The sequence below is a fragment of the Halichoerus grypus genome, chromosome 1 (assembly GCF_964656455.1).
Source record: "Halichoerus grypus chromosome 1, mHalGry1.hap1.1, whole genome shotgun sequence".
NCBI lineage: Eukaryota > Metazoa > Chordata > Mammalia > Carnivora > Phocidae > Halichoerus > Halichoerus grypus.
Genome location: NC_135712.1, coordinates 142,190,788 through 142,217,793, shown reverse-complemented (window position 1 = coordinate 142,217,793; position 27,006 = coordinate 142,190,788). Strand labels below are relative to the sequence as shown.

The following is a 27,006-nucleotide window of genomic DNA, read 5'->3' as shown; positions in this document are numbered from 1 at the left end:
ACAGCAGTCTCTAACGAGAAGAGGGTAAATGGGAGTTTTACGTGGCTCTTTGAGTGTTGTTTTTTAGAGATGGGATTCTGCTGTGCTAGGTACAGTTACGATTATGTAATAATCTGTTGCTTTTGAATGCGGGACAGTAACCTTAGCATTATTAGTTTGCAGAGAGTGAAATATTTGGGGAAAAAATCATCTGAGAACTTAAGAAACTGTAGAAGAATCCAGCCAGGAATTCGGAACTGCTGCTGGTGGTAAGAAGATAGGAGGAGGTGATGGTGAAAGACTCACGTTAAGGTTATTATTTTGGGTCAGCAGAAAATAAAATCTCTCTCTAATCTCCTTCTCTGCTGTAAGTATGTCCTTCTCTCTAGAGACTCATAGTGTCCCCCAGATGCAATCCCACACCGGGGTAATTTCTATAGTTAGCTCCTTCCTGCCTTCATGTTTAAAAGCTCCTTATTGTAGAGTGCTCCCTATTGTAAAATCCAATAAAAACCAAGGGCTTGTTTTCCATCTAGGCTGTTTTCCTAACTAAATTTCTCCCAATGAGTTTAATGAGCATTGATTCAATTTATAGACGGTGCTGTTTCTTCAACAGCCCCCAAGCCTATAAAACCACGAGAGGCAAATACTCTTATTCCAGGTGGTAAAGTGTAAATGCATCCTCTATCCCACCTGTTTTCATTTAATCTTGGATTGTTTGCCTCATTTTGTTCTTCCCACGTGGAATGGAAATGTCTGGTGCTGCTGAGAGAAGCCAACCAAATTGTAACATTTCAACTTTTAAATCTCTCCTCAGTGGGTTAGAAAATAAATTCAAACTTTTTTTTTTCCTGTTTGGAATTACATCTGATCCTCCAGGATATGCCAAACATACTTTGCGCTTTGCATTTTAAAGTTTCTGACCCCTTTGTCTAGGAAAAGGCAATGTAGAATAATATTTATATGATAATTTCTCTTTCCCCAAGCTTTTTAAACTCTAGCCTAGAGGTTGCCATTTTCCACCCCCCCCGCCCCGCCCCCCAGTGCCAAGAATTTCAAAGCTCAAAAGGAAACAGTGAGATAAAGAAAAATGGTGGAAATTTAGAAACAGAACCCACAGAGTATCCCGAGGACTCTGGGTTTTTCTGGCCCTGCTAATCTAGTCTCTTTTTTATTGAGCAGACAGATCTCTTCAAAAAAATGAGCCAGACTTCCCTATCCAGAAGACCCTTCTGATACAGTTCCAGAATTGACAGGATGCGGATCAGATAAGAGGAAGAAAGGGAAAAGAACAATTCGTAAAAGAAAATGGAGAGTAGGTGGGCAGCTATTCAACTTTTTTTTTTCCCCCCAGTTCTTACTCTCAAAGTCCCTTTTATACCATCTGCTTGGAGGTAGTTTTAATTTTATCCATTTAACACTATATCCATTATGCGATGGAGTGGACTTTCAGAAGATTCGAATAACTTGCCCCAAATCACATGCTCATTAGGTGGTAGATGGATTTCATCTTGGGTCTGCTGTTTTCATGACAATCTCCTCTTCTTTGGGTAGAATTAAGAAAGGATGAAAAGGTAAAGGAGAAAAAATGGCTGAAAACAATACAATGCCATCAGATAATTACTTATATTTGCATTATTTAATACTTTAAAAAATATGTATAGAATCCAAAATTGGAAAATCTAGTAAGGTATGAAAGAGGAAATAGAAATGATCTATGAGAAGATCTTTTGAGAAGAGGGTAAATATGAGTTTTACATGGCTCTTTTAGTGTTGATTTTTAGAGATAAGATTCTGCTGTGCTAGGTACATTTCATTCCATGGATTAAAATTTTCTTTTGCCATAGGTTTATATATACCTCAAGGTCATCTATTTTTAACATGCTTTTTTCACTTAATATATTATGAACATTTTCCTTTGTCTACACATACTCTTCTATAATATGATTTTGAATAATTGAGTGATTTATTCAATCAAAAAAAAAAAAAAAAAAAAAAAGCTTTGTCAAACATGTCCTCTGTCCCTGGCACTATACTAGGAAATAGGGATTCACAATAAATGAATGAATGAAGCAAACGATATCCTAGCCCTCAGGAAGTTCACATTTGTTGAGAGAAGACAGATAATACCAATGAACAAGTAAACAAGATAAACAGAATTTGATTTACAAAGCATTATGAAGAAAATACATATAAGGATATAATAAAAAATAACTCTCTTAGTTAGGAAAATCAGAGAGAGAACATTTTGGAGGATGTGATATTGGAGTTGAGAATTAAAGAACAAAGGAAGGAAGTTAAAAAAATAAACTAAGAAATTACATTTCAAACAAAGGAACAGCCCTCCAGACAAAGGGCCCAGCAAGTAAAAAGGCTTTAGACAGGAGAGATCTTGCTCTGTTCACAAGAAAGTCTGTGCTGCTGGAATATCCTGGGAGCAAAGGAGAGGGGACAAGAGATGAGCTGAGAGACTGAATCAAGGAGGAGAACCTATGGGGTCTTCTGGCCCCAGAGTTTGGATTTCATTTGAAGCACAACTGGGAAGCTTTCAAGTGTTGCCAAGCAAGGATAGCCCTGATTTGATTAAGGTTTAATAGGCATGAATTTCTCAGTCACAGACTCAGGCATGTAAAAATAGAATTTATTTCTTAACCCAATTTAATTCTGACTTTTAGCCTCAAGCTCACCCAGCAGCAGACAATCAAATCTACCCAACTGCAAGTTTCTCACAGTTCAATCCAATGATTTCCTAGTAAATCCACAAGTATAATCACATTCTGCCCTTCGCCTTTTCTTTTTCCAGGAAGAAGAGGATTATAAACATCATTGAGATATGTGTGTGCATGTATATGCATGGGTGTGCACTATGTTGTATGTGATGGTGATGGTGTGTCTGGATTATTGCTTTTTTTGCTGGCTTTCAACGCTGACATAACTGGTTCAGTCCTCAAGCACGCACTCCCCATCCATTTGGGTATCTGTGAATTGTCCAGATGTTAACCAATGGTCCCATTAATATTTATCAGTGTCAAATGTCACCTTTGGAAGTCTTCTCTTATAGAAAAAGGGTTTTTTTTTTGTCTGGGATTTAAATTACTTTCCTTTGATATCCTCATTTCCACTTTAATACCACAGCTTTAATTATTGTCTCATATATGTATTTTCATGTTTGGTTGGGAAGTTCCTTTTTTTTATGGGGGGGGAGAGTTAGAGAGAGATAGAGAGAGAGATCGGGAGAGAGCAGGTGGGGGAAGAGGGAGAGGGAAAGAATCTTAAGCAGACTCCGCACCCAGCACAGAGCCCGACATGAGGCTCTATCCGACGACCCTAAGATCATGACCTGAGCCAAAATCAAGAGTCAGATGCTCAATCAACAGAGCCACCCAGGTGCCCTGGGAAGTTCCTTTTTAATATTCTTTGTTTATTCAAAATATTCCTGGTATTATCCCCATATTTTTCAAAATGGACTTTTATTAAAATAAAATTAAAGTAAAAAAATAAACTCAAAACTCAAAATGAACTTTTATCATCAATTTGCCACTTTTTAAAAAAGCAAACACCTTGAGTTTTGTTTTGTTTTGTTTTACAAACTTTGTATTTATTAATTTTTAAATTTACTTGTGAGAACTTAATTTTCATTCCATGTGCATAACAACATATTTTTTTCTTATAAAATTATTTTGTATGTTTTTTTCTGTTGAGTGTATTCCTGGCTATTAAATGCCTTGTTTTCTGTTGTGAAAGTAGTCATTTTTCCACTCTAGCTATTGGTTTTTACATAATTACTTTGTCTCTGGACATTTTATTAGTGGTGTAAGATTTTCCAGCTGATTCTCTTCACTTTTCTAGTGAAATGATAGTACCTACTAACAATAATTTTATCTTCTCCTTTGCAATTGTTAAACATCTTATTTATACTTCTTGTTCTTTGTTATTGATTGAATCTTTCAAAACAAGGTTTAAGAAAACATACTAGCAATAGTTCAAATCTTTGTCTCTTCCCTTACTTTAATGGGAATGTTTCTTGTCTTTTAGTCTTATACTCTAAGCTAGCCTTAGATTGTTTTTTAACCATGATAAATGTTCCTTCTATTTGTAGTTCAAGATTTTGTGTGTAATGTATTGATGTTCACCGAATGACTTTTTATTTTATTTATTTATTTATTTTTTTAAAAGATTTTATTTATTTATTTATTTATTTGAAAGAGAGAATGAGAGAGAGAGAGAGCATGAGAGGGGGAAGGGTCAGAGGGAGAAGCAGACTCCCTGCCGAGCAGGGAGCCCGATGCGGGACTCGATCCTGGGACTCCAGGATCATGACCTGAGCCGAAGGCAGTCGCTTAACCAACTGAGCCACCCAGGCGCCCCCGAATGACTTTTTAACTTATTACATGGTTTTTTTCATTTGATGTGAGCAATTGTATTATTATATTTTTTTACTGAGAGATCATAATACAAAGATTATGTCCTCCTTGCTCTCAATATATCACTTTTTGATAAATGACTGAATTTATCTATCATTTGAGAGCTTAGAATTTATATCAATAAGTAAGGTTTACATTTTTATATTCTAACTTTTATTGAAATGTGGCATTCATACAAAAAATTAACACATAAATATATTGTGAAAACTCACATGAAATTTGTTTTTATTTTATGTTCTGCTTTAAAATTTTATGTGTTGGTCTTAGCTGTTAGATGATGGTCTCCGGATTAAGCTCATTACATAAAATGCGCTGTGAAGCTTTCTATCATTTTCAGTGATGGAAAAAGTTGGTATGAGAATTTTCTGTTGCTTAATACTTTGAAATAACTAATCTATAAAACCATGTCTGAGCCTACATCTTTTTTATGAAGCTTATTCTTTGGAACATTTTCCATTTCTTCTATAGCTATTGTTCCATATTTTATCTGTGTACAATTTTGTACTGTTTTGTGTAGGAATTGTTAGTATATTTTATTTTCTTATTCTTTGAAAACAATATCCAGTTCTATGGTTATATCATATTTTTAAAGTTGATCTTGTGAATTTATGCTTTTCAATTTCTTTTTGAGATTACATTTGCCAGAAGAATTCATTGTTTTCCTCAAGAACTTGTTCTTTGATTTATGCAGTCTATTTCTTTCAGTGTAATTATTTATTTTCTGCTTTTAACTTTATTAATTCCCTCCATTTTATTAAGTTTCTTTTATTATTCTTCATTATTAATACCCTCCATTTTATTAAGTTTCTTTTATTGTTCTTCATATAACTTCTTGAATTGAACTCTTTACTCATTTGTGTTATTTTTCTTGTTTAATAATGAAAGCATTTATAACAATGAAATAACTCTGAGAACATGCCACGTGTTCTTATATGAGTTTTATAATTTTTTAACTTTCTAAAAATCCTGCAATTGCTCTCTGAATTAGGAGTTCAGGAAGCTTAAAGTGTCTAAGTTGGGTTTTAGTTGCCTTTAAACTTAACAATAAAAGGTAGAAGCTTATTTCCATTCGACGTAATAAGAGTTCTGAGATGGTCCATAGCCAGTAAGATGGTTGTCCAAGGTCCCAAGATTCTTCAAAGGATTTGCATCACCATCTTAGCAGAGAGAGAGAGAGTAACACCTTCAGAAATATGGCCCCCAAGTTAATCAGAATTATAATAGTTTATAGTAAAGCATTTTGCCCAGCGAATTTTTTTTAATTCATTCTTGTGCGCCCATGTGCAGATACCTATCAACAGAGAAGTCAAGAATTACATGAGCTGGCATTAGAACATGAATTCTTTAAAATCTATCAGGAGATTTCCTTTGCTAAATTATTTAGCTTCTTAAAAAATTTGTGCAGTTCAAGTACGAACCAGAGGCTTCAGTGCCGAGCAGTATGACATTTGAAGCTAGTCACAGACTTTGCCGAGGAGACTAGAGCTCTTCAAGAAGGATTCTGAACTGTTTTCCTAAGGTCAACCTTCAGAATAGAGTGCACAAATTTTTCACTAGCCCAGGATGTTAACGTGGAGGAAAATAAGGACCATACTGATAAGTTCTTACGAACTTATATAGTTATTAGGAAGGGGGAATTAAAATGTCCTTTCTTTTTAAAATAGTGACACTCATAAGTGTATTTGTTTGTAGGTTGTTTTTTGTTATTGTTTTGAGAGAGAGTGAGAATGGGTGTGGGGAAGGGCAGAGGGAGAAGGAGAGAGAAACTCGAGCAGATTCCACACTGAACATGGAGCCCAACGTGGGGCTCGATCTCACGACCCTGAGATCATGACCTGAGCCATAATCAAGAGTCTGACGCTTCCGACTGGGCCATCCAGGCACCCCTGTAGGTTGTTTTTTCTAAATGTCTTCACTCAGTAAAATTAGAAGCTTGCAAATCTTATGTCTTGTCACCCATTTTTTAGTTGTTATTTTTACCTCTCTTAGATTCCTAAACTCTGGTAGCCTTAGTATAGGGCCCTTGATAGTTTTCAACGTTTAGATTCTGTCAGCCCTAGTTCTGGGTCACCCATCCACAAATGTCTCTGGCATGTCACCGCATTCATTTCTCCCCTATGAGGATATCTCTTCAAAGCAATAATAACCAGCTCTGGCTTCATCAAGAGTCATATGCAAATGGACGTACAGGTTCCCCCCCCTCCCCTGAGCTTGTTCTCAACTGGAGGGCCATGAATCCTCGTGCCACTCCCCTTCCACGAGCAGGGCTCAGAGCCTGAGAAATTGACATTGGGTCAGCAGTTGCTTCAATGACAAGAGGTCACAGGGAAGGGAAGACACATAGGATACAGGTAGGTGAAAATACAAGACAATTGAAATATGACACAAAAAATCGGAGAAGACATTTTTCTTTGGATGTAGAAGCATGTATCTTCATTAGAAAGTAAGATTACTCTAACTCTCTCTCACTTTATTACAGCTGCAACATCTCGGGCTTTTATGCAATCAGGGCAGTGATACAGGTTTCGGCTCTGCAGTCATAGTTCCCATCATATTCTTCTTATCCTAAGGCGCCATTTGATTTCTAACCTTTGCAATAATAAGCCACACCCATCCTTTTTAATTAATGGGTTTTAAAATAGTTTACAACTAAGTCCTGGTTTCTGGACAGCATGCAATAAGAAGTTTTTACTCTTCTACTTGTTTTCCTTTCTAAAATCTCTTTCTATTCATTTTCTTCCTAAAGGAAAGAAAACAATTTATGCCATAAAGCAAATTCGGTTGTATTTTACATTGTCACAAAAGATAAGATACTGAATTATGAGTTATCACACTCACTAATCTCAAAGTATTTCAAAGTGGTGGAATGATGAGTATCAATCTGGCTCCTTGGGATGTATGTGGGAGAGAGAGAGAGAGAGAGGGAGGATCTAGAGAGAGAAATTTTTAATCACTTTCTGTTTTGTTTTGTTTTTTGTCCAAAAAAACCCATACCTAAATTATGTCTCTGCTTACTTCGTATGTGTGCATGTGTGCATAAAGTGCTATATATATGTTTCAGGCTTGTTTCATGCAGGATAACACTGACAAGGTGATTTTTGTAGGTAAGGTGCACTTTGTGGAGGGGAAGGAAGTAGGAGAGGGAGAGTCACAGAAGAGGGCTTGGGTACACCTGCTCTCACCATCCCCATGTGGTACAGAAGGCATCAGTGCTGTGGGAAGGGAGCATACGTGCCTATAAAGGGAATTCCTGAATAAACATCCTGAGGCCCTATGAAAGAAAGGGTGGTGGAGTCTGTTTAGAGTAAATGATTGCTCCTGCTTCCTGTGGTCTAGAAGTGGAAGAAAATAATCTTTTACAGGAGTCCTTATCCCTTCTGGGAAACAATGTTTCTGGTCTGACCAAGAGATGAACAGATTTGAAGACAGAAGTATAGAGAAGATGGGTGGATCCATTCTTGTGTTGGAATTTTTGGCAGAGACTACTAATTACCGCCCAAGGCATTCTTCTCTTTGTGGCAGATTGTATCATTGCTCTAAATATTTTCTGTCCTTCCATCTTAGTTTGGATTCCCAGAAGGAGCCCCTGAAGCAAGGACTCAAGTGCAAGTAGCTTATTTGGGGAGTGATCACAGGAAATACTAATATGGAAATGAAAAGCAAGACAGAAAATGGACAGATGCCAACAAAGGGCATGTTATAAAGCAAGTTACCACCGAGAGCAACTGGAGCTCAGTCTTATCCCAGTGTAGACCGTGAACTTCAGAGTTGCCCTGAGGGATGAGAGACTTGGAGTGTTTATTGGTTGAGGTTGCCCATGGGAGCAGTGGGAGGAGGATTTAGTTCCCCAGTATTATGGGCCTGTTGTAAACATGGACAAGGAAGGCTCCATGCTGGCAACTGGATGTAAGGCTGATTTGTACTGAAACAGCAAGCACTCAGCAAATATTCACAGGGGGCTCACTGTATCTGTTTTACCCTCCATGTGAAAGGATTGTATATCCTGCTGCATTGACTTTGAGCTTGGATATGTAAAGCATTATTTTCTTCCCAATGGGAGGATATATTTCTCTACTCCATTGACAAAAGGATTTGGCCAATGAAATGTGAGCAGAAATAATGTGTTCAACTTTCTAGCAAAAGGTTTAAGAGTTATCACATTTTTTTTCCTCCTACCTTCACCTAGCAACATCCTGGATAGGAACTGCTCATTTAATCTGGGTCCTGAGATGAGAAAATATGCAGCTGAGCTCCAGCATGGTTAGAATGAGAAATAAATATAATTCGTGATTATAAGCCTCAAAAACTTTGAGGTTATTTATTACAACCCATCCTGACTAGCTGGCATATCCTGACACATACCTGTATCTAAAAGTAAGCTGTCAGGGCGCCTGGGTGGCTCAGTCGTTAAGCGTCTGCCTTCGGCTCAGGTCATGATCCCAGGGTCCTGGGATCGAGCCCCGCATCGGGCTCCCTGCTCAGCGGAAAGCCTGCTTCTCCCTCTCCCACTCCCCCTGCTTGTATTCCCTCTCTTGCTGTGTCTCTCTCTGTCAAATAAATAAATAAAATCTTTTAAAAAAATAAATAAATAAAAGTAAGCTGTCAAAAAGAAAAACAATACATGTGGTATTGACTTTGTATCTGGGCAGAGAATGACAAAGAAACTGTTACTGAAGACCTAAAGATGGCATCCAATTTATGCAGTAGTGAAACATTTGATAAAATTGTAAGCAGTAGTTTGGAAGGCAGGGTCCAAGATGGCAGCATAGAAAGATCCTGAACTCACCTCCTATGGACACATCAAATATAGAGCTACATATAGAACAATTCCCTTTGAAAATTGACTGAACAGCTAGTTCTTCCACATGCAAAGGATAAAACGGCCACATAGAAACAGACAGGAGAGGCCGAGACAAAGTCTTGCCTAAAACCCCACAATTGAGAAGGATCTCACAAAAGAGGAGTATGTTCCTGAGGAGCTAGGGCTGTGTGCCCCAGAGCAGGCACTCCAACTCTTGGCACCTGCACTGGAGAGATGAGCCTCCAAAGTGTCTAGCTTTGAAAAACCATGGGGTTCCATCCAAGAGACCCAAAGGGCTGGGATGAAACTGAAATGCCACTCTTAAAGGGCTTGCATGCAGAGTCACTTGCCTAAGGACTCAGCACAAAAGCAGCAATTTGAAAAGTGCCTAGACTATTTGTGAAAGAGATCCATTTGTTAATCTTAAACTGTTTGCCAGCGGGGCAAGGGCCTAGTGGGACTCTCTCCGGGACAGCGATACTGGTGGGCACCATTTCTACACACTTCCTCACGCTTGCTGCTGCCGGTACGTGTGTACATTTTCTGCAGTCTCCTGCTGCACCGCCAGAGCTGGCAGGCATGCCCTGCCCTTCCACTCCCCAGTTATCTCACTAAAGCTGGTGAGTACACACAGATCATGCGGAGGACTCTCTCTGATTGCCTGGCTCTGGTGGTCAGGGGGTTTGCGCTCCTGAGTCACATGGTATTGTCATAATCGGAGACACAGTTCTTGGCAGGCTACCACCCCCAGAGCACTGTGCAGACAGCAGACTGAAACGCAATTCTAGTCTTCCTATGAAAAAGGCCTGTATATTTGTCCTGGAGCTTCCACCTGAGGGGCAGGCTTTAGGTTTGTCACACATCTAGAGGCTACAAAGGGCTCTTGGAATGTGGGCAGGAGGCGTCCATCTTTGCGCTCTCCCTGGGTCTTGCTACAACTTGCCTGTAGCTCCTAGAAAGGAGCATGTACACTTGTCTGGAGCCTCAATTTTTGCAACTGCCGACCAAGGGACAACTCCAGATCATTTGTTCTGGAGGCAGCAAGTTTTACAATTGCAGTCTCATGAGACTGTATAAATTGGCATACTTTAAAAGCTGTGGTTTGGGGGTCTGGCTTCCAATTATCCTGATACTAGGAGCTGACTGAGATCACATCCTTTGGAGCACTGACAGTTCCTGGCACACCCTCAACAACTGGACCTATAAAGAATAAATCAAGCTGCTTAGACAATCGCAAAGTTTCAAGAGGCAACCAAGAACTAGAGCAAGGTTGAATGGCAAGGTTCACCTCCTACATAAGGCCATTCACTCAAGACTGAGAGATAGCTGTTTTACCTAATACACAGAAACAAACACAGAGAGTCAAGAAAAAAATGAGGGAACAGAGGAATATGTTCTAAACAAAAGAACAAGATAAAACCTTGGGAAAAATCCCTCATGAAATGAACCTAAGTGATTTAACTGATAAAGAGTAAAAAGTAATAGTCATAAAGATGCTCACTGAACTCAGAAGAAGAATGGATGAACACAGTAGAAACTTCAACAAAGAGATAGAAAGTATAAGAAAGTGCCGGCCAGAAGTCACAGAGATGAAGAATATAATAACTAAACTGAAAAGTACATTAAAGGGGTTCAACAGCAGACAAGATGAAGCAGAAGAAATGACCAGTAAGCTAGAAGATAGAGCAGTGGAACTCACCCAAACAGAACAGCAAACATAAAAAGAATTTTAAAAATGAAGGTGGATTAAGAGATATATGGGACAGCATCAAACAGAATAAAATTCACATTATAGTGGTCCTAGAAAAATTAGAGAGAGAAAAAGGGGCAGAAAATTTATTTGAAGAAATAATGCCCCCAAACTTCCCTAACGTGTAGAAAGAAACAGACATTCAGATCTGGGAAGCACAGAAAGTGTCAAACAAGATGAACCTGAAGAGATTCACACCAAGACATATTATAATTAAAATGTTGTAAGTTAGATAAACACAGAAAGGGAAAACAACTTTTTTACATATGAGGGATTCCCCACAAGACTATCAGCAGATTTTTCAGCAGAAACTTTGCAGGTCAGAAGAGGTTGGCATGATATATCCAAAGAGCTGAAAAGGAAAAATTTACAACCAAGGATGCTCTACCCAGCAAGGTTATCATTCAGAATTGAGGGAAAGATAAGGAATTTTCCAGACAAGCAAAAGCTAAAGGAGTTCAACACTACTAAACCAGCCTTATAAGAAATGTTACAGGGACTTCTTTAAACTGAAAAGAGAGGGTACTAATTAGTGACAAGAAAACATATGAAAGAATAAATCTCACAGGTAAAGGTAAATATACAATAATGGTAGTGGATTAATCACTTATAAAGCTAGTATGAAGGTTCAAAGACAAGAGTGTTAAAAATAACTCTAACTACAATAATTAAAAGATATAGAAAATAAAAAGATGCAAAACGTGACAACAAAAACATAAAATATGGGATTGTGGGGAGTAAAAATATAGAGTTTTAGAATGCATTCAAATTTAAGTTGCTATCAATCTAAAATAGACTATTACATATATAGGCTGTTATATGTGAGCCTTATGGTAACCACAAAACAAAAGCCTACAGTGGATACATAAAAGATAGTGAGAAAGGAATCTAAACATAACACTAAAGAAAGTCATCAAACCATAAGGGAAGAGAGAAAAGAAAAAAGGAACAGAGAGGAACTACAGAACAACCAGCAAACATTTAACAAAATAGCAGTAAGTACATAGCAATAATGTCACTTTAAATGTAAATGGACTAAATTCTCTGATCAAAAGACATAGAGTGGCTTAATGTATAAGAAATAAGACCCATCTATATGCTGCTTATAGAATACACTTCAGATGTACAGACACACACTGACTAGAAGTGAAGGGATGGAAAAATATGTTCTATACAAATGAAAACCAAAAATTTGGATGGCAGATAATAAGCTAAATGAGCTTGTGGTTTAAGTGAAGAAGTTGGCATACAGAATATTAATAGCCTGACTTGGTACTAATGACTGAATTTCATAGTAAAGAGGTAAACTCAGAAAAATAATTGGCTGGTTTGCAAATAGGAATGGAAAGGAAAAGAAGTCTAGAAATTTCAGGACTAACAGTGCTGAAAAACCTTGGAATATGACAGAAAAATGACAAAAAAATGACAGAAAATAGAAGGACCCTGGCCTCTAATGGTACTCTGAAGCTAATGTAGCTGTCCTGCCAATTTAATTCAGAATTATTTCACATGGAAAAGAAAAGCAAACTTTAATCTTTTCAAAGCCAATGGAATTTTTGGTTTCTATTACTAATATCTGAATGTAAATTTAACCTGACTTAATATAGTCATAAGATTCAGAGCAGTGTTTGCTCCAGGAAACTTTCAAGACTTGGTGAGCATGGTCTGGGTTTTATCAATGTGCCTTCATCTGGGTGATCCTAGATTTAGGCACTGGGTTGAGAGGAAGAGCATGCACCTCCATGCCAGTGGATATCACACAATGGATCATGGATGGGCTAGCAAGAAGAGCTAGAACAGTAAGCTACTGGCTTAGCTGATGATGGTCTGAAACATTGACTATTAGTTGTTATTAAGCTTGCCTAAGAATGTCACAGAGTAGGGCTCTGGCAGGAGTTTATATTATCTGCTAATCACTATAAGAGATCCTTCAGGACCAAGGGGTTATTCTTCTTACTATTTGCATAACAATCCTTGTAATTATTTGTGGCAAAATGTGAGATAAGAACGCACTCTTGTCATTACCTACCTCTTCCTCCTGGCCTTGCGCCATACTGATGGAGTCATCTTGAGTGTATTCTAGAGAATTCTGATGAAAAGCATGCAATCCCATGACATGGAGAACTTGGTGACAATTAGCTTCATGTTCTTGACAAATAAAGGAATATTTGTTCAGCACATAGATGGGGCTGATTTAGGGCAGGTATGGATTCCTTTATCAATACTGAAGTTCAGCTTCCCCTTAGTGAACATATCCTGCAGCTGCTGGGCTCACAGGACTGTAAAAGCATTAACATAACCAACCAAACATGAAACAAGCCTTCTTTTTCCAGGGTCTATTAATCATTTGCAAAGAACGACCATGTTTGGTTAGTAAAGAAAACCTCAGTAAATTCCAAAAAGAAATTATAAAATCAGTCTTGTCTGACTATTCAGCAGTCAGATTTAAAAATCTTTGAATTCAACTTTCACAACAAGTAAATATCATGGGGAAATAAAGTGGGACAGTTACTTCATTAGATGAAAAAGGCTTAAGTGACTTAATCAAATACAAAGAATTGATTTGTTTAGGTTCAGATTCAAAGAAAACAACTATAAAAAAAAGGTTTGGGAGACAGCTGGTCAAAATAATTAAGGGCTAAGAATTAAAGGACATCAAGGCATTATTGTTGATTTTGTTAGGGTGATAATAATGGCACTGATTCCTCCTTCGATAACTTAAAAATAAACTCCTAATAAAATAAAACTTGTTGAGTAGGAGGCAGAAGATTCAGTCCCTGTCGACAACCCATCACAGCCTAGCCCTGCCATGTCTCCAGCACCATCTGCAACCATCCTAACAATATATGTTCTCGCCAGGCTGCTGCCCTTAAAATTCCTCACATACACTCTTATCTTTCAGAATTCAGTGCCTTTGCAAAAGCTGTTTATGGGAGTTTGCATGAAACCCTCCAACCATTCACGTGGCAAAATGGTCCTGTAAGACTCAGCTCAAAAATTGCCTTCCTGTATTTCTTCCTTAGCAGACGTGGCACATAAGTCCCTGTGTAACCACATTTTTATAGCACTTACTCCATTAGAATGCATTTATTTCTTGGAACACCTGTCTCTTCCCAGTGTGCCCTGTATATGCTTCCAGTCTGTCCATTTCCTTCGGAAGAGAGTTGTTTCCATTTTCTTATTTCCCTTTGCTTTACTCCACAATCTATTTTAATATTGCCTCCCACCCACCTCTCCAGTGTACTGATTAACAGTGGCCTCCAAATTTCATAATCTTACTTGACTGCTATGTAGTATTTGAAAGTGTTGTTCACCAACATTTTCTTAATCATTTGTGGGTTCATTTTTTTTGTTGATTGTCTTATTTTGACATGTCTTAACATAGCTTTCTCCTATAAGCAGGTGATGAAACAAAGGCTTGTGTGCAGGGGGTTCGTTTTAGGAAGTGATTCCAAGGAATATGAGGGGGCAAATTGGAAGACCAGAACAGGGAAAGAGAAAAAGCTGATCTAAGTGTGCAACCTTGATTAAGGAAATCACAACTGTGGACCATAGGACTTCATCTTGCTAAGAGCTGTGTAAGGAGCTATAAGGATGCACTTGAGAATGTTCTTCCTGAGGATCAGAAAAGAGTAATATTTATTCATCATTTCCCATCCCCCACTGGTCAAGGGTTGCTCTACGGGTTGTTAACAACCTTGTACTTCCATGTTTACATGAGTGGGAGAGCAACTGAGTGGATCCCTGCAGGTGCCCTTCTTGCTGATGGCAGCAAATCCCCAGCAAAAATTTCCCATTACTTGGTATAGCTGTGACAAGATACATTCAGATTACATTTGAGCTCAGCTAGTTGATCCAAAAATGACAAGGTTAAGAAAGTAGAGGAAGTCCTAGCCTCAGCAATCATACAACAAATAGAAATGAAAGGCATCCAATTGCCAAGGAAGAAGTCAAACTTTCACTGCCAATAACATGATACTCAATATAGAAAACACAAAAGACTCCACCAAAAAATTGCTAGAACTGATACACAAATTAAGTAAAGTCACAGGATACAAAATCAATGTACAGAAACCTGATGCATTTCTATAAACCAATAATGAAGCAGCAGAAAGAGAAATCAAAGAATTGATCCCATTTACAATTGTACCAAAACCTCTAAGATACCTAGGAATATACCTAACCAAAGAGGTAAAACATCTGTACTCTGAAAACTATAAAACACTGATGAAAGAAATTGAAGATGACACAAAGAAATGGAAGAAACATTCCATGCTCATGGAATAGAAGAACAAATATCGTTAAAATGTCTATACTCTCCAAAGCAATCTATACATTTAATGCAATCCCTATCAAAATACCTCTAGCATTTTTCACAGAACTAGAACAATCCTAAAATTTGTATGGAAATCACAAAAGACCCCAAATAGCCAAAGCAATCTTGACAAAGAAAAGCAAAACTGGAGGCATCACAATTCTGGACTTCAAGTTATATTAAAAGCTGTAGTGATCAAGACAGTATGGTACTGGTACAAAAACAGACACATAGATCAATGGAACAGAATAGAAAACCCAGAAGTGAATCCACAACTATATGGTCAACTAATCTTTGACAAAGCAGGAAAGAATATCCAATGGAAAAAAGACCGTCTCTTCAACAAATTGTGTTGGGAAAATTGGACAGTAACATGTAGAAGAATGAAACTGGACCACTTTCTTACACCATGCACAAAAATAAATCCAAAATGGATGAAAGGCCTAAATATGAGATAGGGAACCATCAAAATCCTAGAGGAGAACACAGGCAGTAACCTCTTTGACATCAGCCATAGCAAATTCTTACTAGATATGTTTCCAGAGGCAAGGGAAACAAAAGCACAAATAAACTATTGGGACTTCATCAAGATAAAAAGCTTCTGCACAACGAAGGAAACAATAAATAAAACTAAAAGGCAGCCTACAGAATGGGAGATGATAATTGCAAATGACATAACTGATAAAGGTTTAGTATCAAAACTATATAAAGAACTTGTAAAACTCAATACCCAAAACCCATATAATCCAGTTAAAAAATGGGCAGAAGACATGAATATACATTTTCCCAAAGAAGACATACAGATGGCCAACAGACATATAAAAAGATGCTCAACACCACTCATCATCAGGGTAATACAAATCAAAACTACAATGAGATACCACCTGACACCAGTCAGAATGGCTAAAATTAACAACACAGGAAACCAGTGTTGGCAAGGATGTGGAGAATGGGGAACGCTTTTACCCTGTTGGTGGGAATGTGAACTGGTGCAGCCACTCTGGAAAACAGTATTGAAGTTCCTAAGAAAATTAAAAATAAAATACCCTATGACTGAGCAATTGTACTACTAGGTATTTACCCAAAGAATACAAAAATACTGATTCTAACGGGTACATGCACCTGATGTTTACAACATCATTATCAACAATAACCAAATTACAAAAAGAGCCCAAATGTCCATTGACTGATGAATGGATAAAGAAGATATGGTCTATATCTATATCTATATCTATACAATGGACTATTATTCAGCCATAAAAAAAGAATGAAATCTTACCATTTGCAATGATGTGGTTGGAGCTAGAGTATTATGCTAAGCAAAATAAGTCAATCAGAGAAAGACAAGTACCATATGATTTCACTCATATGTGGAATTTAAGAAACAAAACAGATGAACACAGTGGGGAATAAAAAAGAGAGAAGCAAATCAGAAAACAGACTCAACTATGAAGAACAAACTAAGGGTTACTGGAGGGGAGGTGGGCAGGGGGTTGGGTTGAATGGGTGATGGGGATCAAGGAGGGTACTTGTGATGAGCACTGGGTGTTACATGTAAGTGATGAATCACTAAATCCTACACTTGAAACTAATATTACACTGTATGTCAAATAACTGGAATTAAAAAAAAAAACTTGAAAAAGAAAAACAAGACAAAACAAAAACAAAATAATAAAACAAATGTCTGCAGCATGAAAGAAAGAGGAAGAAAGAAAGAAGAAAGAAAGAAAGAAAGAAAAAAAAGATCAAAAGAACAAAAGAAAGAAAGAAAGAACAAAAGAAAGAAAGAAAGAACGAAAGAGAGAATGAAAGAAAGAACGAAAGAAAGAAAGAACGAAAGAAAGAAAGGAAGGAAGGAAGGAAGGAAGAAACCAGTAGGATGTGAAGTTTGGTGCAAAAGATGTTCAATATTCCATTTTTCCTGGATCCTCTTCCCCTACCAGTCACTTAAATATTGGTGTTCCCCAAGGCTAGTCCCCAGTCAAATCCTACATATTCATTCATTCATTCATTCAGTCAGGAAATATTTATTGGGCTCCTATTATTTTCCAGACACTTGGGATTCATTAATAGATGTCAAATAAAGATAGCTGCATTTATGGGTTCAGCATTATAGTATTACATAATAAATAAGTAAATTAGCATATTAGGAACATTATAGAAAAAATTAAAAGAAAGTTAGAGAAACCAGGAGCTTTGGAGAGAGGGATAAGTTTGCCAGGGTAGACTCCATTAAGGAAGTGATATTTTAGCAAAGTCTTAAAGGAGGTCAGTGCAGTATCAATATGAAAATCTGGAGGAAGAACTTTCCTGATAGAGGGAAGAGCTTGTTCAAAAGCCCTGAGGCAGCAGCATGACTAGCTACCATGTTTGAAGGCTAGTGAGGAGGCCAGTGCAGTTGGTCATGCTGAGCAATGGAGAAAGTGGTAGGAGACAAGATCAGAAAAGTAGCAGGAGCTGGATAATGTGGAGCATGGGAAGCCATTGTAAGGACTTCGGATTTTACTTAGGGTGAAATGTGAGTCATTGCAGGGTTTTACAAAAGGACTGACATGAGCTGACTTACAAAGAGTCCCTCTGGCTGCGGTGTTGCAGACAGTCTGCCAAGAATCAACTATAGCGGCAGGTTAACCAGAGAGGAAGCTATGGTAGGCAGACTTCTGAGAAAGTAACTCAGATAACTTATAATTATAACAATAACTCCTGCCTCCTAGAAGTCACATTTTTCATGGGATCTCCTACCCTTGAATGTGGGCTGGACCTAATGACTAGACTATGACAAAATAATGAATGTCACCTCCCAGATTAGGCTATAAAAGGTGATGACTTCTCTCTGGTTCTTCTCATTTGCTCTGATGAAGCAAGGTGGCATATTCTGAGCCACCCGCCAGACAGGTTCATGTGACAAGGAGCTGCAGGAGGCCTCTGCTCATAGCCACTGAGTTGCTGAGGCCCTCAGTCCTCTAATCCACAGGAAATGCATCCTGCCAGCCACCTCATGAATGAGCTTGGAAGTGGATCCTTCCACCTTTGTGCCATGATAGGTAGGCCCAACGGACACCTTGAAGCCTGTAGGAGACTGGCAAGTAGAGATGTCAACTAAGCCACACCTGGATTCCTGACCTACAGCGATGGTGAGATAATCAGTGTTGCTGTTTTAAGCCACCAAAATTTGGGGGAAATTTGTTATCCAGCAATAGATAACGAATACAGATGTTACTGCTATATTCCAAGTACGAGGTGATCATGGCTTGGAATAGGATGGTAGCAGTGGAGGTGGTGAGAAGTGATGAGCTATGGCTTTGAAGGGAGAGTCAGGAGGATATGAGAAAAAGAAAGGGCCAGGAGTGATGTGCAAAGGGCTCAAGCGACATCAGTGACAGAAGGTCATGAGGTGTATAGGTACCCAGTTCCTAGGTCATCTACGAAGGAATGTGCTTGAAGGAAGCAGCTGAATTAGCTCTAAGAGGAGGGACCTGTCCTCCCCTTCACAGGGTGCGAGAGAACAGTCTTGTCAGTAAGGATAAACAGATCACTTTGGCTTGCTGGCTCAGTGGAGGTCATAGATGTTTACAAAAAAATTGCTAGAAAGGCCAACTGCTAACTCCTGATGACGTTCAGGGAGGCTGAGTTTGAGTGCAATCTCTCTAACAGTAAGAAAGTGGAGCACAAAATTTATTTTTAAGATGGAAGAAATAACAACAGGTTTTTCCAGTGGCAATGCTCAAGTAGAGGGGGAAAATCTGATGCGAAAAGAGAGAATTGCTGGAACAAATCCCACAAGTAAGGGATCTGCTACATGAGTTTGGTTTTGGATAGGCACGCACAGCATTTCATCATTCTGTCTACATGGTCTCTCCTGGTAAAGCGGGAGGAGGAAAATCTAACTGAACGCCTCCATTAGACTGTGGCATGCAGACGAACACCCACCTTGTCCAAAAGAGTCACTTTCTAGACACCCCAAGTTCCGGCCAATTGTTGACAGCTCAGGAATGTGGACCCAGAGTTGCCAGGTCTTTCCATTTTCAAAAGCAGCCTGTAACCTGCTTTTATGTGAGAACTTCCAATTTTTAAATGCTCACAACTAATCCAGAATTTAAAAAAGCACTCCGCAGGTCAGAGCACATTAGCGGGTTGAACTGAATTGTGGTCCTTGCCCTAGGTAATCACATGCAGGTTCACTATTTTAATTAACATCTCCTTTTCTACACAGTAGCTGGAGTGAGTTTTTAAAATACAAATCTGATTTGTATCACTACCCTGCTAAAAATCCTTAAGTGCCTTTCTTTTGCACACTGGATAAAGTTATAACTCTATAAAGCAGCTTTTCCCCATGATTGTGCCTGAGTAACTTCCTCAGCCTTGGCTCCTGCCATTCTGCTCTTGGACTTGATGCCTGCCCCACACCCCTCCCCCTATGCCACTTGGAGACCTACTTTTTGTTATGAACCCCCTTTTTAAATTTAAATTCAATTAGCCAATATATAGTACATCATTAGTTTTTGATGTAGTGTTCAGTAATTCATTAGTTGTGTATAACACCCAGTGCTCATCACATTACATGCCCTCCTTAATGCCCATCACCCAGTTACCCCAACCCCCCACCCACCTCCCTTTCAACCCTCAGTTTGTTTCCCAGAGACAAGAGTCTCTCATGGTTTGTCTCCCTCTCTGATTTCTTCCCTTTCAGTTTTCCTTCCTTTCTCCTATGATCTTCTGTGCTATTTCTTATATTCCACTTATGAGTGAAACCATATGATAATTGTCTTTCTCTGATTGACTTATTTCACTTAGCATAATACCCTCCAGTTCCATCCATGTTGATGCAAACAGTATGTATTCATCCTTTCTGATGACTGTATAATGTTCCATTGTATATATATGAACCACATCTTCTTCACCCATTCATCTGTTAAAGGACATCTCGCCCCTTCCACAGTTTGGCCACTGTAGACATTGCTGCTATGAACATTGGGGTGCAGGTGTAAAGATAACATTTGTATCTTTGTGGTAAATACCCAGTAGTGCAATTGCTGGGTTGTAGGGTAGCTCTATTTTTAGCCCTTTCTATGTTCTCTTCATACCTCATATTTCCTCCAATAGCATGAGTATCTTCTACTACATTTGCCTTCATGATTCTGATACCTTTGGCGGTAGGGACATTTTCCATCTTATCCACTGGGTCTAGTTTCATGACTATTATGTGGCAGACAGTAAGCAAATAAATGATAGAATTTGGTGCTATCCATATCTTGACACCAATGGTTTCTCCTATGCTCTTTACAGCCATTCTCCAATTATCTCTGGATATCTGGATGCCTACTTGCCCACCAAATTCAAAATGCCTCCTCTTCTTATTTTCCTTCTCAACTGATGACACCAAAATTTACTCAGTTATATGGGCCACAGAACTGAAGTGTCTCTGAGTCCCACATCAGATATCACCAGATTCTGTTGGATATTTCTTGGCCACCTCTTAAGTTAAGCTGTTGTTTTCTTTCCCATTACTTTTGTCTTAGATAAGACCCTCTTATCTCTCAGCTGTGCAAATTCTATATACTCAGAAAACATCTCTCTGTGTCTATCATCTGCTCATCTCGGCATCAACTCACAACCCTGCTGGCAAACCCAGTCCTACTTTCTTCTGTTTCAAATGCTTTGCTCACGCCTCAGAGGCATTTAGGCCTAGTTCAAATGCTGTAAGAGGTTCCTGACATTCAACTCTTACCCATTCATGACTTACCTTAGCTTACATTTCCTATTATCTCCCACCACACTTGTACATTATGCTCTAAAAATATCAAGCCTCTTATAGTACCCTAAACAAAATTTCTATATCATGTCTTAAATGCATTTACCCATACTGTTATTTCTACCAACGTTCTGTTTCATCTCTCCAGAGAGACTGTTATTCATCTTCTGAATTCAGCTCAAATGTCCCCCGATCCAGGAATCACTTTTTAATATTTCCCTGTAAGAGTTACTCACTTCCTATGAGCTGCCTTGGATGTTTATTTATGTTTCTGTTGTACTTATAAATCCGTTTCTTCCTCTAGGCTATGAGGTCTTAGGAACAGAGCCTGGGCTTTACTCATCTCTGTTGTCCCACAGACAAGCACGGAACCTGATGCACAGTGATTGTTTATAGACAGTGTTTCATTGAATGGTGGCCATTCTTTATCACATGTAGCTCAAATATACCATTGATTCAGAGAACACTAAATAGTCCCATTTGTATTTAAAGCATTTACCAAAGTGTTTAGGTTTTAACGTACAAGGAAATAGACAGAAAGGATCCTGTTGACCTGATCTTGAAGTCAATAAGCGTTTATCTGCTTGTGTCTGCTGCAGAGTAACCAGGGGAGTCTAAGCAAGATTGTGAGGAAATGGAGGTTGCCTTTGGTATCTTGCCTGCTTCCTTTCCAGTGTTCATTCTGAAATATTTTACCTTCTTTCTCCCTTTACCCCAACATGCTTATTCTCTTTTCTATTCCCAAGGCACTTCATTTTCGGTCTCCAACAGAATCAGAAATTTTGATCAGCAATAATCTTTAGAGTAAATTGAGAATCTTTGTTGAACTCTTAGTCTAAAAGGAATGAATCCATTGGTGAGAACAAAAGGACAGGATGTTTGTTTGAAATTGAGTCTATTCCAGAAAATGTATGATATATGTTCCATGTCACTGAGACAAGGAAACTGAAGGACTCCATACAAATCTGCATTTTGCTTCTCTTCCTGCTTCTATTCTTGCTAGGACCTGCACCCCCACCCTACTTTACACATGCCTTGTAATGCAAATAGCATATGTACTCTTTGTAAGGGACGAGGAATTAATGATTCTCTGGAATAAATAACATCTAAGGAAGGATCAGGTGAGGATGACAGGAAGAAGCTGTCATATGTGAATTCCATACCACCTGAGCTAGACATCTCTATATCAAGTCCCCGTGGCTCCAAGGAATAACACCTGGGTCCTCATCTTCATTCTAACTGGTTCCTGGATGCCTGAGAGGATCACCATCCTCAATAAAAAACCCCAGACCCTGAACAAAGACAAGACCCCCTCTTTTCCTTTCCAAGTCTTCCAGATGCTCTGAGTATCTCTCTCTTCTATATATCTTGAATAAACTCTGCTTTCACCGCCTGCTGGCTTGCATTTGATTTTTATCCTGCATGAAGCCAAGAATCCTCTTGGCTGTTCCTGTGAGACTCCTGTCTGTGTCCTCGGACCCAGCCTCCCAGCATCATAACCAGAGATGACTTTACTTCACACTTCATTTTATGGATGAGAAAGGCAAAGCCCTCAGACACTGCCCAAAGCTGCACTACTTAGTGGTTCCAGGGCAATCTTCCATGCTGCCATTCACAAATTGTCATAAGGAATTAGGCATGTAAGAGCAAATAGTTTTTCTACTACATTTCCAGAGGGAACTGTTGACATTGGAATACTATAGGGGACTTAGAAGAATAAATCTAGCTGATAAAATTCTGAACACAGGTGAGTAAATATTACATGATATTTAATTATAGGCATAATATTGAATCATGAATGCCACTTGGCACATAGAAGAAAACAACTTCCTATAATTTTTCTGTTCAGAATCTTGGAGGGACTAAAAGAGTGAGCACACAAACCCAGTTCTTGTTTTCATGTGAATGAATTTGTGATGACACGTTATAGGAAATACCTATTGTCACTAGCATAGATCTAGAAGGTTTCTTCTTTCCTTTAGATGAACAACAAATATGGCAGGCATCCTTTGGAGAAGATAGCAACGGCATCTTCTTGCACAGCTGAGGCCTCATATGCTACCAATGAGGATTAAAAAGCCTGGCAAGATTTTGGGAGTTGTGGTTAATCAGCAGGCCTGGCCTTGTTAATTGTAGTGAGTGTCAAACTGCAAATTTTGCTGATTGCAGTCCCTGTCTGGGAACTGCACACCCCGTCTCATAATTAGCAGTAACAGCATTAATAATCTTCTGACAAACACCATCCCCCAGCTCTTTGTTTTTCTGTTTAATTTCTATAGCTCTTTTCCCCAGGTTTTCTCTCTGGAGTTGGAGTTAGGAAGCTAAATGATAAACATTGAATACTAATTTGATTCTAGGCACTGTGAAACACATATTACTTCATTTTGTTATTAAACAAGCTACAATGAAGCCCACACTCCCATCTACAGATATGGAGACTGAGGCAGAGAGAGTTTAATAAATAATTTGTTAGAGGTCATAACAACTAGTAAGCACATTGCCACATATTTCACAAACTTTTTTTTTCTTTTCCTTTTTTTAAAGATTTATTTATTTTAGAGAGAGAGAGAGAGCTAGACTGGAGGGAGGGGTAGAGGAAGAGGGAGATTCCTAAGCAGGCTCCCCACTGAGAATGGAGCCCGCCCGACATGGGGCTCGATCCCAGGGCTCTGAGATCATGACCTGAGCTGAAATCAAGAGTCAACACTTAACCAGCTGAACCACCCAGGTGCCCCAAGCATTTTTTTTTCGTCTTAATTTGGAGATACAGGTGTGCAGCAGGTAGAAACTTCATTTCCCAAGCTCAGGTGTGCAAGAAGCATAATTTCCATTTTTTGTACAGAACACAATTTTCACTATAAATCCTCCATCTGACCAGTTGGTAGATACTTTAGCTCAGTCAGTTCTAGATTCCTCCTCTTTGCCCTTTCCTCAAAGTGGTCGAAATTTATTTTGGTCAATTCTTTCTCTCTCGCCCATTCCTTGGAATGGTGTCTAAGTTCTGGTGGGCTTGTATAGTCATGTCAGTGCTGGACAGGAAGCACACAGCCTGGGCCATCAGCTCTCCAAGCCGGCACACACTAAGATGGCTCCATTCCTGCCTGTCATTGGGTGCTGATCCAGGCAGGTCCTTCCTGAGTTGGTCTTAATAACCAGGCTCAACCCCAATAGCCGGGTTCTTGGATCTAGCACTCTCTTCTTTCACTCTCAGAACCTTTTTGGGATTTGTAATCATTCTCTAAATCCAGGCTACACTGTGATTAAGAAAGTTGGTTTGACCAACTATGGTTCTCCCTTTATTGTTTCCACGTTCCTCTTGGATGCTCTCATACTTCAACTGTGCCTATGTTACCCTGAGCAGGGGGCAGCTGCTGAGGCTGTCAGTGCCATGTGCCTGGACAGTCACTTCTATCCAGACATCTTGCTGTTAACCTGGGCTTTGTCTGTGAAAGGGAGCATAAGTTTCTCCTGCACTGGTATCTCCAAAATTATCTAAGGTTTCTTGCATATCTCTGTACCCCCAACTGATGCCAGAAAGGGGCATGTTCCAGCCCAACCCATATTTCCATGATTTGCATTGCCTTTCCCCCTTGTTAACTCTTTCAAACCTCTCTTCCACCTCACCAGGGTGGTTTTAGTTTGGGGAGGATAGTGTATCCTGACTCTTATTCTCAGAAAGTCCATCTTTTGTCCCAATTCTGCTGTATATTTTACACATATATTTCTTTTTCTCTTGAAAATCTAGACTTTTGAAAGAAAAAAAATGTAATGTACTTCTTTATCTGTTAATATTTCCACCCTTCCTTGAGGCAATGACCATAGACCTCTCTAAACATCTGCACGAAGAAGAGAAGGATCATGAAGTAATAAGAAATCTGTAAGATGGGAAGCACATTGGTTAACTTTTCAAAAATATTATTCCACCACATTCCAACATAGAGGAATTAGCTATAAAGATTCAAGATTGGACTGTGGTTGGAAATGGAAGAGGACACAGGCATTCTAGCACAAGTGAAATGAAAATAGATTCTAGAAAATGATCAACAGTATAATGTAAACCTAGAGAAGCATCTGTTTTGGGTCAGGCTCACTGCTCTGTACTTTTAAAAAATTCCCTTTTATCCTCTTCACAAATCTACTGGACAGGTTTCATTACCTCCATTTTGCAGGTGATGAAAATTGATGTTTAGAGGGATAAAATGACTTGTACAAACTCATCCCACATAATATGTTCCAGAGTTAGAAAGGACTAGAAGCACAGATACCTGTCATGTACAAAGTCTTCCAAAAAATAAGAATAAAAGGAAAATTATCCCTTTCCTTTTAAGATGCTAGAATTCCAAAACTGGATGAGGATTATAAAAGAAAGAAAATTATCAGCTCACTTCATTTATGATAATAAATGAAAAAATTTTAAATAAAATATTAATGGAAGCTAATAAAGTATTAAAAATGCATCATGATCAATTAGGGCTTATTCAAGGAGTGGAAAGAAAATTTAGCATTAGAAGATCTAATTTTCTTAATCACTCTGGGGGTTGGGGATCACAGTGAGGCATGTGTGGCATCTAGGGTGGACTATTTAAGTGGGCATGCACTCTCAGGCTGAGAGCCTCCTTATATTTTGTGCCCTATGCTCCTAGCTTGTCTTCTTTAGTAGTCCTGGCTCTGATGACGACATTTGGGATTGAAGAAAAAAATTCACATCTGCTATATAAACAGCATTAAACCTCAACCAATTTATACGAGAAACTTTCAGAAAATGATGATGAAAAGGGAACTATTTTTCATTCATAAAAGCTATACATCCAAAACTTAGACAAACATCATATAAGAGAGGAACTTTAGATGTATTTTCTTCTAAAATCCAAAAAAAGATGAAGACCCCTTGTATCACCATTACTCTTCAACATGGTTTTGAAGAGTCTGTCCAATTAAAGTACTAAATGTTGCAAGCATAGGAAGAGGAAAGACAAAACTATTGTTTGCAGATGACTTAGTCATCTACATAGAACCCTGCAAAATCAAGAAATTATTAGAATCAATAAGAGAGTTAGCAAGGTTGCAGAAGATAAACAGAGACGGATAGTGTTCTCGTCACAGTAATAATCCATGAGAAATAATCAACAAAAATTAGATACCATTCTCAATGCGTTACAATATTTAGGAACTAACTTAACAAAGACAACCATAGAAAGGAAATTTGTACATTCCATTGTAGGACATTGATAAGGAATTTGAATAAACTGAGAGCTATATATTGTTTATATTTACAAAGATCTAACACTGTAAAGATGTCAATTCTCCCAAAATTGGTTTTACAAATTCAATAAAATTCCAGCAAGGTATTTTTAGAGAAAATGACAAGCTCATTTTAAAATTCATATGGAAGAATTTAGATGTAGCCAATTTGAAGAATAAGAACAAAGAATAAGGGCTTTAGTGATCAAAGTCTTTTAGACAGTGTGGTGGGAAAGGATTTTATAAATAAACACTGGTCCCTCTTTCACAAATCATAAGGCAATGATTTATGAACTTGACTAATCAAAATTACTACTACAGCAAGTTTATGTTTAGTGCAGGACACAATAAACAAAGTTGACAGATGTCATACTGGAAGATGATATTTGTAAAAAAAAAAAAAATAGCAGTTGTTAGTCCAAATATTTCAAGAATGTTCTAAGCAACAGGAGGAAGGATAAAAAGGCTAGTAGAAATGTGAGCAAAGGATTGGAATCAGCAATTGCCCAAAGGGTCAATAAGGATACGATATTGGAAGAGGGCACCGCGTTTGGAGCAAAAACCAAGTATATATAGAGGCATAAACTTAATTTGTCTTGAAACTCGGACATGTAGTTGGCGTGTATATATTTTAATGATTAATGTTTGCAGCTGTTTCCCATGGCATGTGTTGCTGAGGCAGGATCTGAAAGCAGCCACTACCACAGGGGAAGGTCTAACTTGGAATTCATAGATTGGACCGTG

General features: G+C 38.5%; 1 long non-coding RNA gene across 2 annotated transcripts in view; it reads right to left on the bottom strand.

Moving 5' to 3' along the window:
* The window catches only part of LOC144379971 (uncharacterized), a 165,372-nt gene that overhangs the window by 98,143 nt on the left and 40,223 nt on the right, over nucleotides 1–27,006 (bottom strand). The window contains exon 2 of one of the 2 annotated variants that reach the window (XR_013443589.1): nucleotides 5,327–5,560. The exons of the other annotated variant lie outside the window; for it this stretch is intronic. This is a non-coding gene — a long non-coding RNA (uncharacterized LOC144379971). Of the gene's footprint in view, nucleotides 1–5,326; nucleotides 5,561–27,006 lie in introns of those variants that run through there. 2 annotated transcript variants of the gene reach the window in all.